Source organism: Sinocyclocheilus grahami, unplaced genomic scaffold (assembly GCF_001515645.1).
Source record: "Sinocyclocheilus grahami isolate Dianchi unplaced genomic scaffold, SAMN03320097.WGS_v1.1 scaffold718.1, whole genome shotgun sequence".
Lineage (NCBI taxonomy): Eukaryota > Metazoa > Chordata > Actinopteri > Cypriniformes > Cyprinidae > Sinocyclocheilus > Sinocyclocheilus grahami.
In genome coordinates this window covers 539,786-552,519 of record NW_015505897.1, presented here as the reverse complement: position 1 = coordinate 552,519, position 12,734 = coordinate 539,786, and the positions used below count along the sequence as shown (strand labels likewise).

The 12,734-nt window shown below is 38.4% G+C and overlaps 1 long non-coding RNA gene across 1 annotated transcript in view; it reads right to left on the bottom strand.

Annotated features, from left to right (window-relative positions):
- Positions 1 to 7,927: 7,927 nt before the first annotated feature.
- The window catches only part of LOC107560295 (uncharacterized), a 16,420-nt gene continuing 11,613 nt past the window's right edge, over positions 7,928 to 12,734 (bottom strand). Inside the window, exons 3-4 of the long non-coding RNA XR_001605711.1 lie at positions 10,505 to 10,511; positions 7,928 to 7,938 (exon numbers count right to left, since the gene is read on the bottom strand). This is a non-coding gene — a long non-coding RNA (uncharacterized lncRNA). The remainder of the gene's footprint in view (positions 7,939 to 10,504; positions 10,512 to 12,734) is intronic.

Here is a 12,734-nt window from a genome sequence, read left to right as displayed (position 1 = left end):
GCTGGAGTCCCAAAGCCTTAGAAATGGCTTCATAATCCTTTCCAGACTGATACATGTCAACTGTTTCGATTCTCATCTGTTCCTGAATTTCTTTAGATCGCGGCATGATGTGTTGCTATTTAAGCATGCTTCAATTTGTCAGACAGGTTCTATTTAAGTGATTTCTTGATTCAACAGGTCTGGCAGTAATCAGGCCTGGGTGTGGCTAGTGAAATTTAACTCAGCTTTCTAAAATAATGTGGTTAATTGCAGTTATTTCATGATTTAACAGGAGGGGGCAATTAATTTTTCACGTAGGGCCACGTAGGTTTGGACAGCTTTTTTCCCTTAATAAATGAAATCATCATTTAAAAACTGCATTTTGTAGTTACTTGCATTATCTGTGTGTAATATTTAAATTTGTTTGATGATCTGAAACATTAAAGTGACAAACATGCAAAAAAATTAGAAATCAGGAAGGGGGCCAACACTTTTTCACACCACAGTACATATATAAACATACATAAACATACACACACACACACACACACACACACACGCATACACACACACACACATACAGGTTTGTTTTCGTGAAAAGTGGGGACATCCCATAGGCTTTTCTACTGTACAGACCGTATATTATATTGCCCTAGACCAACCCTACCCCTAAACCTACCCCTTACAGGAAACTTTGTGCCATTTCAGATTTTCAATACACTCCATTCTGTGTGATTTATAAGCGTTTTGAAAAGTGGGGACATGGGGTAATGTCCTGAAAAGTCACCTTCTCCTTGTAATATCTATGTCATACCTTTGTCATTATACAAATTTATGTCCTCATTTGTCACAAAAACACATATACACACACACACACATATATATGTTTGTGAAATGGCACAGTTTTATAAATATCTGAAAGTACACTCTTAACATCAGTCAGTCAAGCATTATAATATGATAATCAAGGTTATTTAATGATAGAACTTTTGTAATTAGAATTAAAACTTGATAAACATGCATGAATGCATATTAGTCATTTTACCTGAACTTCGGACTGGTGGTGGTGCGTTTTTGATCATTCAGTGTCACTGTAAAAAAAAAATTAAATTGGGGAAAAACTAACAAAAATACTGATTAGATAATAATGATACGAATTCTACTAATAAGAACAATATAGAATTCTCCATTCTCGTCAATTCTCTCTCTCCCTCTCTCGCTGCGTGTGTGTGAAACAAAGCGACGGCGAGTTGTGCGCCTTCACACTAGAGTTTACGGTACGACGTGCGTTGCACATCCATTCAGATGAACTGAAAAACAGCACAGATCGCTTAGCGGAGAGTGAAACTCTGAAGCGCTCAGTCAGAGTGTTCGGCGAGTGAAAATATATCTGAGCTAAACTTATACTTAGCCTCCAACTCACACACTGGCGAGTAAAATCTGAGAATTTATTAGCAATTGGCTAATATTAGACATCATTTAGTCGCCAGAGTGAAGATTTAGTCGCATATGCAAGTGATTTACTCGCAATGTAGAGGGTTGCAAGAAGAGTGAGGTGACGTGAGACAGACAAGACGATGGCGGATGAATTAGTCTCGAAACGAGATGCAAAAGCGCCTGTTTGGCAATATTTTGGATTTTGAAAAGCCTGTTGACTTTAGCCGTTTATCTAAGGTGATTTTGGAAGTTTTTTTAAACATTCGTTTCTTATTTAAATTAGGGATGCTCCGATCCACCTTTTTCGCCTCCGATACCGATTCCGATACCTAGGGTTCAGTATTGGCCGATACCAGTGAAGTTTTTTTTAACCTCATTTAAATAAATGTAGAATTTATATATCTCTGTGTGTGGAACTGATAATCATTCTTTCACATTCTACTAGATACAGACTACTTCATTATAAAGAAAAATAAAATAAACAATAAATCTGAAAAAATACAGGCCTATGTATATTTATAATCTATGACAAATGTATCATAAACTAGGTTAGTGGATAATTCAGCAGCAAAAGTTATTCTAGAAAAATCAGTGCACAATAATTTTAGAAATCTAAACATTTAGTGAAAAAACAATATTTTGTGGGGAACAAATAAAAGTGTTGCACTAAATATGGTAAAATGTTACACATTGCTATTTGTATTATTATAAAATCCATTCATTAAAAACATTCATGAATGTATTTATATATATATATAAGTATATACTATAAAATTAAAATACATTTCTTTTAAATCTATAGCATATTTTCTAATAAGGCAACAACATATGATAGATACGATAGGACAAAACAAATACAGTGCAGCACGAACTGTTTTTATACAGTCTATGAGCACGAAGCGCTACTGTATTATATCTGTGCAACAGTTATTGAGCTTTTCTTTTAACGGTTTTAAATTTCAGTTACTGTGCACATTAAAAACAATCGATAGTCTTTTCTATGCCCGTGTTTTGTTCTCACAGACACACGGTAGCAAGTAACAAAACAACATTAAACTCCGGCAAGAAGATAAAGTCCTTTTTGCAAATTAGGTCAATATGCACTATTAACCAAACGCTTTTCACCTGTCTCAGCATCTCTCACCGTTTACACTCACTTACACTTTTAACCCTTTCGCACGTGAGTTTAAAATATTCTAGCTGAGCCCCCAGCGTGAGGTTTTTTTAGGCGACCGTTATTTTAGAATGTATCGCCTTATTGTTTCCATGCGACGCATCATGCTTGTCATGTGACACAACGCAGCCACAATAGATCTGTACGACACATAGATTGCTTTTATTTTGTTTTTCCTGTTTTATTCAAAATATTCACAAACTCCATATTGCTCACTATATTATGAAATATCTGATATTCCGATTCTGAAATATGTGCAAGTAAATCTATTTGGTAGTTTAAACACTTTTATGTCGACCGTGTTAGTTGATCTATACCGGGTGATGGGCGCCGCCATGTTAGTTCGCTCTGCATCCGAGCTGTGGGATTTACAACACGCAAATTCATCCTCTCCTCCCGAAACATGTTAAAGTAGGTCTCCGGTAAACTGGGAGAAGAGCAGAGTAAACTTTATAGTTATCCACACAATCTGTATATGACATCAATGAAAACATGTCGTCAGATTATATTTGTAAGGAGGATCATTATTGCCGCTTCCATAGACATCAGCGTGCATTTTACAAACTGTAAATGTATGGTTTTGCTAGTACTTGTGTATTTAAATGTCTGAAACCTAAAATAAGCATTATATGATTGAAAACACTGAATATTTGTGATAATATGACAAGCGCTCCGCGCGTCCAATCTGGCTCCGCGCCAGCCAAAGCGCGAAAGCGGATTTAAATTCAGCGGTTGATGACATGACGCACTGAAAGTTCTAATCACACCGGTGTGATCGTCTGCTCCAGGTACCAGCCAAGACTGATCACACTGGTGATTAAGCTATCATATGGCTTCAGAAGTAACACAGAATAATTCGCACAATCGAGAGAAAAAAATTTAATAAAATATCGGATTTAGATCGGCTCTCTCTGACCGATACCCGATCCGAGAAAAATGGCACTATCGGAGCCGATACGAATATCGGATCAGCACATCCCTAACTTAAATGGTTCCACATTGTTTACTGATTTTTACTTTATTTAAACGGTGTCATTTATTATTATTTGTTTTACATCAAGGTGTATGCCGTGCCTTCAAGCTTTCTTACTCGTTTTGCTAATAAACGTTCTACGTTTCTTATTTATTTGGTTAGATATTATACATGTTTACTTAGCCTATTTCCAGTTTTGTATACCTATTTAAACTTTATGCAAGTTATTTGTTATTTTATATTAGGCATAGCCTGCCCTAGATCATGGTGTATTTTTGTTTTGTTTTGTTAATAAAAGTTCTATGTTTTATATATAGGCTAAAGTGTGTTTGACGTTGTTTTAGGGCTGCACGATAAATCAAATTCAAGCAATTGACGCCGAACTGACGCTAATTCGAAAGTGAAAGTAAAATGCGCACGGCGCTTTTAAACTATTTAAAAGCGAGGAAAAGAGGGGAAATTCAAACGAACTAAAAACGAACAATTGCTTTATGCCGAATTGCCGCTATTTGAAAGTGAAAGTAAAATGCGCACGCAGTTTTTACAAGCTATTTAAAAGCGAAGGAAAGCGAGGAAAGGAGGGAACGCCCCCGCGGTGATACCGGTATTACCGGTGCTGTCACACGTCGATTAACCGGTGGGAATATTTCCTCACCGTCACAACCCTAATACTGATGTACAAATCCACAACTTGCTGACACACATGATAAACTCTTTTTAAACTGGTAATAATTCCTTATGAACTGTGTACATTACGGTTCTATTTTTAACCAGAAAATCAGGGGAGAGCGCGAACGCAGTCCCCCACTACCAGAAATTATGCAGTCGAGATTCCCACATTTGGGGAATTCGCAGGGGTCAGCACAACCGGAGTGCAATGGCTGAGCCTCGCCCTGGGTGAACCACCTTCTTGATCATGGTATCTCCCCTGCCAGGTAAGTATGAATTCTACACTGACCCTGAAGGGGGAGCACTTAAGGGAACCTTATTTTCGGTGATGATGAGACGTTACTTCACTCCATATGGTTCATCATCACGATCTAAACTCTCAATCTACTCTAAACTCTAGATCTTGTAAACCACTGGTCCTTAAGTTTTTACAGTAGTACAAAGACTACAGTGATCATTGACAACTACATTCAGACAGTTGGGCCTTCTGATGAAAGGCTGCTCACTGCAGAGCAAATGGGTGGAGTTTACGTGTAGCTCCCCCTCGCTAGACGTCCAGCAAGGAGGAGCGAATATAATTTGTCCTTAATGGGTGGAGGTAGAATATTCACCCGCACCCTAACCCTACCCACAACTCTATCCTTCCACCCAATTAGATGTCCAGAGACGTGGAGCTGGAATTAATTTAACTCTGCAGTTAGTACCACTAGCTTCTGATTGGCCACAGTGGCTGTAGGTCTCTCCACCAAATTTCTAATCGCGATTACAATTATGGATGCCACAATTACGTTATCGTTCAAAGCGGCAATTAATCGTTCAAAGTCCACTTATGTTATTCTGTGTGCTTAAGATGCTTTTTTTCTTTTTCTACATGTTATATTAAGGGTTTTTCCATTGTTTTCATTTTAGTATGACACTATATTACCATCATATTTTTACTTTTTTAATAATTTACAGAAGAAACCAATCCGATGTATAGTTGTCATTTGAGGCTTAATACTATAGAAAAGCACTAAGTTTTTCAGTTAGTGTTTCCAGCTTGTTTATTTTCATATAAAAATACGGCATGCAGTTGCATCAAACAATGGTATAAACATCAATGTAAATTGTGATAATCGTACTTAATAAATCGCAATTACAATTTCAAGGGAATAATCGACAATTATGATTTTTGTCATAATCTTGCAGCCCTAGGCAAAACCTTAGTTTACTTGCATGGAGAAATTTATTTTATTTGTATTATTTATTTGACTTGGGATTTGTTTTAAAATGTCAAGTTAGTATATTGTTTCACATTTTCAATTTCACAAAGTAATGTGCAGCCTTTTGGTCTGCGAAATAACAAAAGGACACCTTTTTTAAAATCGGTTAAAAATTTGGTTAAAAAATAAATTGTGAGAAAACTGTATTGTGAAATCAGTATCGTGAATCACATCACATTGTGAGTTGAGTGAATCGTTACATCCCTATATGCTACTAGGCCTGTCGTAATAATCAATATATTGATTTATCGCGCAATATATGTACATGACCTCAATATTTTTCGGTGACTCAATATATCGCCCATTATATTTACTTAAATTAATGTCACCATGTTTAGTACATTCCACTTGCGCCTGTGTCTTTTGCAGCTTCTTGTACATAACGTGGTGTAGTCACGAGGTGCTAGTTCAAATTTTAAAAATGCTTCTACAAACCAAGTTTCATCTGCAGATATGGTCTTGTTTAGGGATCTGTGCCTTTATGCATATGGACTAGGGCTGTGCGATTAATCGATATCGCGATTTGAGACGTTGCGATTTCCTAATCGCAAACCCTGCGATGTGGACGCGATATTACTCTGTTCCAGAGCATATGCATGACTGCCAGCCTTGAGTTGCAATCTTCTTACTAACCAATAGAGTGAGCGCACCTCCGTTCCCCCCAATCAGCACTGCTCTAGCCAACTGAGTAAACACCCACCATTAAAAAAAAAAAAGAAAACAGACCGCGGGACGGGAGAGAGACAGAGTTGGATTATGGCGTCTACTGGGTCAGATCGATAGTTAGGCAAATTAAAACTAAATAAAACCGTATGCAACTTAAGCTTTGAAATGACAGACATCGAACAAAAAAGGTAATTTGCAAGAGCTGCGTCACAGCGTATATCAAAAGCTCCCGTATCGGTTCTGTTTTCAGTACTGGAGAATAAAATATACATTCTTAGATGTTTTTGTTAGTACGTGAACGTTATCTTACACATTTGATCTCCCCAACAGATTAATTTGAAATAAGTTTATAATGCATGTTGGCTATTCCCAATTCAGAAGAGCGTACACACAGCCTGTGTCTGTGAATGCTTCTCATACTCGCTCCTCTCTGACGAGCCGTTCATGCTTGCCGCACTCAGTAAGTAATTCAGTAATTAAGTAAAAGTAAAAGTAGTTATACCATTATAATCTTGCCTGCTGAAGAAAACACAATAACAAATGTAATGGATTTCAAGGTTATAACGGGAATTTGTTTGGTTTTAATGTAAACTATAATGGTGTCTATTTGATGGACTCTATTGGTGGGATGTAATCTGGCAGATGGCAACCAATAGAACAACAGTAATTCCTATTGGAATATTGCCCAAAACAAAAAGGAGTTTTGTAATGGTTTAATGGAAACTATACGAATTTCTGTGATGGTTTCTATTATTTTTATTTTGAAATTTTGCGAGCCCTGGAAATGCTACATTGTGTAAAGTAATCAAATGTATAAAAAGACTGCATATTTTTCTGTGTAAATAAAATACATATTTCTTCTTATTAAAGTTACAAAAGTGATAATCAAGAGCAGTGAGAGATTTTCTTTTTTTCTGTTTGATTAAAATGAATGACAGACAATGGGAATATTAAGACTGCTGTCACTTTAAGAGCTGCCCGGATCCATATACTGTTACACATGCTTTTTGTTTTTTCTCAGCTGTTTGCTTGTGTTTCATTTTAAATATCCATCAATGTAAAAAAAAATGTTTTGTTTGCAAAATGGAGTAATTACAGCACCTACCAGCAGGGGCAAACTAGATTAACAAGCCAAACTTTTACCCATTGCTTTTGCACACACATACACCCAGACAAAAGGTTTGTGACTGAATAATCCCTATTTTCTTGCATGCTGATTAAAACAAACAAACATATAAAAAAATATATAATAAATTAGTGATGTTATGTTCAACATGGAAGCTCCAAAGCTTGTATAAAAAAAAAAATCAAATAAAAACACATTTCACATCGAAGCACTGCATCGGAGCTTGATTCGTTTTGCCAAAAGCACGTGATATATGACGCCCGAAGCTTCTAGTGATGTTATGTTCAACATGGAAGCTCCAAAGCTTGCATAAAAAAAAAATCAAATAAAAACACATTTCACATCGAAGCACTGTATCGGAGCTTGATTCGTTTTGCCAAAAGCACGTGATATATGACGCCCGAAGCTTCGTTCACCTGAAAACCATGTGATTGCTTCAGTATATGGTTCAAACGAAGTGAACCTCAGTGCCGATTCCTTTACATTATATTCAGTGTTAATTTTGACAGGCATTTTTGATTTAGTCTTAGTCTTTATCTTGAGACGAAAATGCTTAATAGTCTTAGTCACATTTTAGACCTCCGTGAAGTTGGCCCCCCACCCAACGCAAAACGTCGGCAAAATAGTCTCAATCGTTTGTGCTCCGTTTGTGCTGTAAAAATTTTAGTTTGTGCTGCTTTGGTTTTTTAGATATTAAAATAATATTTATAGTTCATTCTGAGGTCACCCAGCCCCCCAACATACTCCAAATTCACCCCAAATAGTCTCGTTTGTTTGTGCTTCGTTTGTACTGGTCTGTGCAGGTAAGAATTTTGTTTGTGCTGCTTTGGTTTTTAAAATATTAGACACTGAATTATATGCGATGACGTAAACGAAAAAAAAAAACTTGGCCTATTTCATTATGTCTTTACATTAAAAAAATAAAGACTTGATATACATAGGCCTATTTTCATTTCTGCACACAAATAAAACATGCAGTAGCCTACTGTTTCCAGGTCCGTGTAGCCTATACTTTTGCATCCATTCGTTTTTCGTAAAAAATGAAAAAAGAAGGATTGTTGTATTTTTAAATGCCATCCTGAAAACCAAATTTGAAATTAGAACCATACACAAAATGCTGCCCGAAAAAGTAAAATATAAATTATTTACCTTTTTCTGATGCAACTGTTTTGAAAGCTTTGCTGGTTCAAAATGCTTCGCCATCACTAAAATAAATAATGAAATAAATATATAGCAGCCAGCATCACTACTTCACACTTTATAGAGGTTAAACTACAACAATCCATCCCAAACATAATCATACATACTGACCACTAACAGCAACTTTTTACTCAACCAAAAATAAAATATTTCTTTACACATTTACTACCATCACGCATAAACAAAACTTTTTTTAACCATTTTAGGGAGGGGGTGCACCGTTCCCGGAAGTACTGCAATACCGGGTCGATGCGTGGAGTGGACGGAGCAAGCCCCTATTCCATCTCCCTGCTCCAAAAATCAATTTAATATATGGTGCCCGGGTAGGGCACGTATCAGATATTAAACTGATAAGAACAGATTTTTTCTTTCGAAAATTATTTATTGTCACAATTCCTTCATTCATTCACGCCACACATTTTTAAATGTTTTCTGTTGATTTTGAAAAATTACGGACAATAAAACAAATGTACAAGAGTATTACATTTTTGGTAAAATCATAATGTAATGTGATGTGTAAAAGTCCATTTGTGTCCTTTTTTTTTTTTTTTTTTTTTCTTAAAAGCAGTGTGGTATTCAAGGAAATAAAATGAAATAAATAAATAAATAAGAGGTAGAAACAGACAAAAGGTAAAAAACAATGGCCACTAAACAGTCATCTGTGGTGCAGGATCAGGGGTGAGTCCCTGTCAACATTTTCCATTCACTCCAGGTCTCCAGAACAGGCCCCGACCTTCCTGATTCAGGGGTCCAGCGGAGAGTGGTGAGGGTGCATCTACGGGCGGTCAGGGTCGGTGGCGGCCGGGACCTTTCCCTTGTGACCCCGGCCCCCCCGTCCGAATATCGTCGCCCGGTACCCCTGCAGCATTGTTGTTACCATTAGCTCGCATGCATGGAGGGTTACCGTGACGCGCTTCCCCACCAGCAGGTTTCTGGTGGCCCAGATGGCATCTTTGATGACGTTAAGGGTGAGCCAGAGCGAGGTGAATTCCTGTTCTTTCATGTCCTTCAAGCCCCGGCCCACCCCAAAGATGGCGAGCTGGTACCCTATCTGGGCCCCACCTGCTGGTAGGCACGGGAAATACAGGGGGCCGGTCTTGGCCCACAGGTCCCGCGCAGCGCCGCACTCCCAGAGCAGATGACGAACGGTCTCCGGTGAACCACATCCGGGCCGTGGACAGGTTGGGTCTTTTGCCATGCCTCTGGAGTGCATTACCGCCCTGACCGGGAGGATCTCATGGGCCACCATCCACGCCAAGTCTTTGTGCCTGTTCTGGAGAGCTGGGTGGGCAACGTTCCGCCAAACTTGTTTGGCCTCACTTGGCGTGAGGCCTGGAACTGGACTCACCATTTCTCGATCCTGCACCAGAGAGATAAGAGAATTGTGATTAGTTAAAACCGTGGCATCGTTTCCTTCTAAAAGGTATTTCTTTAAAAAGATCTTTATAAAATTATATTCTTTTGGCAGATTAAAAGATACTGGACTTTTAAGATCAATTGATAAAACTCTCAGTGATCTCAGGTATGACCCCATCCAGAACCGGACCATTGCCGCTGTCTTGTTTTCTCTGGAGGGGGTCAATGCATATTGGATATGGAGGGCGGCGAAATGGCTTCCTAAAAACAGGTGGGGGTCTGGGAGGCCTTTTCCACCATTTTCTCTTCTTTTTTTTAACAACCTCTCTCTTTATTCGTTCCCACTTGGACCCCCACAAGAAGTAAAAAACCGCCCTCTCCAGGTTGACCAGGAATCTTCTTGGTGGACTAAAAACAGAACAGACAAGTAAAATTAAAGGTAAAATCACGGCTTTAAAGATTAAAATCTTGCCTTCAATCGTCATCTGTCTTAGTCCCCAAAACCCCAGCTATGGAGGGTGGCGAAACGGCTTCCTAAAAACAGGTGGGGGTCTGGGAGGCCTTTTCCACCATTTTCTCTTCTTTTTTTTAACAACCTCTCTCTTTATTCGTTCCCACTTGGACCCCCACAAGAAGTAAAAAACCGCCCTCTCCAGGTTGACCAGGAATCTTCTTGGTGGACTAAAAACAGAACAGACAAGTAAAATTAAAGGTAAAATCACAGCTTTAAAGATTAAAATCTTGCCTTCAATCGTCATCTGTCTTAGTCCCCAAAACCCCAGCCTTTGCCTAACATGTCAGTCCAGTTTCCCCGTCCTCCACCCTCTTTGTCAAATTTTACTCCTAAAATTTTTAAATCATTGTTTTTAAAAGCCAAATCGAATCCACCTGTGTCCACGTCTCCCCACGGCCCGAAGAGCTGGGCCTCGGACTTGCTTCTGTTGAGCTTAGCACCCGAGGCCCGACCGTACCAGTCAGTCAAGTCCATTGCTCTCCGTATTGATAAAACGTCCGTAGCTAAAAGGGTTACATCGTCCATGTATAAAACACAGGTCGCTGTCAGTCCACCCGTCCCAGGAACGTCCAGTCCTTTGATCCATTTGTCCCTTCTCAAGATCTGTGCCAGTGGCTCGATACAAGCCACATACAGAAGAGGAGATAAAGGACATCCCTGACGGACGCCACTGTAGATATTCACAGTTTTGGAAAGATGCCCATTTACAAGGATTTTGCTGACTAGACCCTTGTACAGCAGTCCAACCCAGGCTATAAACCTTTCTGGAAACCCCATTTTTTGCAGTACCCGAAAGAGGTACTGGTGCGAGACTCGGTCAAACGCTTTTTCAAAATCTAAATTGAGGACTACTAACCGAATGTTTCTGTCTCTCGCATAACAGATGGCGTCTCTAATCAGCACTAGGCTGTCTGTTATCTTTCTTCCGGGCACAGCACAAGCTTGATCCGGGTGGATCACATCCTCTAAAACAGTCGACATGCGTGTCGCTAAAATCTTACTAAAAAGTTTACAGTCAAAATTTAAAAGCGTAATTGGTCGCCAGTTCGTCAAGTCAGTCTTGTCTCCTTTTTTGTGTAACAATGAAACTATCCCTACTCTAAAGCTGTCAGGAAGTCTGTCAAGAGTCTCAAATTCTTTAAAAACTGTCAACAATTCATGAGCTAAAATGTCCCAGAAAGTCAGATAAAACTCAAGGGGAAGTCCGTCCATGCCGGGGGACTTCCCCTTTTTAAAACCTTTTAAAGCTTTTTGCATTTCTAAAAGTGTCAAATCCTGGGATAAAAGCGCATCTGGGCTCTTAACCTTTTTGTCTAAAAAGGTTAAAACTTCCCCTAAAACACCATCGTGAACTTTTTTTGAACTATATAAGTTATTATAAAAGTTTTCAGTTTCACTTAAAATCTCTTCTGTGCTACTTGCTTCCCTCCCACTAAAAGTCTTCAGAGTAATGATTGACCCACCCTGCGATATAATTTTTTAAAAAAAGTATCTGGTACATTTCTCCCCTTCTTCTATTTCTCTTTCCTTACATCTTAAAATGACACCTCTACTCTGGGCTTCAGACAAAACTGACATTTCTTTCTTGACTTCTTTTATCTCTTCTGTAAATTCCAATCCGCTGTTTAAAAGGTTAAAATATCTCTGCAGTCTTTTCTGCAGCCCCATCATGCGTCTTCTTTCCTTAATCTTTTTCCTTTTTCCTATTTTTTTTAAAAACTGTCCTGTCCTTTGTTTAACCATTTCCCACCACTGTGCTCGTGAGTCTGTAGCAAACAATGGAGGAACTAACTCTGCTGGACAAACTAAGTAATTACACCATTTCAAGCATTTTATCTGCGTTATATGTTCTGTAAAAAAAATAATGTTCATATCGGCGGCATATTCGCCAATACCGATATATCGGCGACAGGCTCATATCGGCCGATAATATCGGCAAAACAAATTTTACTAATAGCTCTACCAATCTCTGTACAAAAATAAACACTTTTCTGAACATTCACCTTAGAATTTTTGGTTTTCATCATCTTTTTCATCCTTCTCTTGTTATTTGTTTCTGGTGTGATTTGGGGAGTTGTTTAAAATTTTCTTACTGAATATAAAAGACTGGTTTTGCATTGAATAAGTGACTCTTGATTAATGCCTTGTTGGGATAAACTATTTTAATGTGATAAGTTACCTTAAAAAAAATTGTATAGCAGTTTTTTGGGCTCAGTTAGGCCTGAGACTTATAACGTGACTTTTACTATGGTTTATCATGCATGCAGATTATATTTTAGGTTAAGCTAATATCGGTTAATTCATAAGACTGGTACAGTGCCTATCAGAGGATCTGTCTATGAGCAGATATATTAGGGATCTGCTGATAGACGCGGCTT